Source organism: Mandrillus leucophaeus, unplaced genomic scaffold, assembly GCF_000951045.1.
Source record: "Mandrillus leucophaeus isolate KB7577 unplaced genomic scaffold, Mleu.le_1.0 Scaffold159, whole genome shotgun sequence".
Classification (NCBI taxonomy): Eukaryota; Metazoa; Chordata; class Mammalia; order Primates; family Cercopithecidae; genus Mandrillus; species Mandrillus leucophaeus.
The window spans coordinates 3,016,293-3,017,087 of NW_012101576.1; positions in this window are offsets into that span (position 1 = coordinate 3,016,293).

Consider the following 795-nt stretch of genomic DNA (forward strand, 5'->3'; position numbering starts at 1 on the left):
CTTGTGGGGGCCCGGGCCCGAGCTTCCTGGCGCCGGGCGCCCGCCGGTTCCATACTTGTAGCAAACGGAGTCGATGAAGGAGGCGAGTGGCAAATGATGTGGTCAGGACCAAGGACAGGTCTCCTTGGTTGAAAAGGATTCCACCCACTAACTCAGATTTGGTGATAGGAAGGTCTGTTTTGGTTTCGTTTGGTTTTATTTTGTTTTGTTTTGCCCGAATCAGCCACATACTTGTCTCAGATCTCCGCTGTGAAGTGGAGGAACAGTTAGTTCGCAAAAAGCAAAGGAGAGAGAGGAATCCTGAGCACAGCAGTTGTCTCTCTCGCTGTCACACATACACACACTCACCTGCACGCACCCACTTCACCCCTTAGCCTCGCTCTTGATAAGCCTTGCTGGCACACAGAGCTTGGTTTACCTCTTGGAACTAAGAGTTGGAATTTGTCTACACACAGCAAACGCACATTTGAAGCCACACAAAAGTAGGGGTCAAACAGACGTTCTGACAAAGGACCTGGAAAGCATGTCACATGCAGGTTTTTAAAATTTGTAAACCTGTGAGCATTGTCAACAGTCCCAGGCCAACCCTGAGCACAACAACAATTGGCCACTTAGTTTTTACTTAAGATACTTGAACCGCTCAACCATTTACCCAACTCTCAACTTCGTTTAGTAATTTGAGGACCTGGACAATCAACAGCATAAACAACATTGAGAAATAGGGAGTTTAGTGATTCTCCCTTGTGGAGGAAATGCTAATTCCTAGAGCAAAATAGCTATATAGGGACTGACACA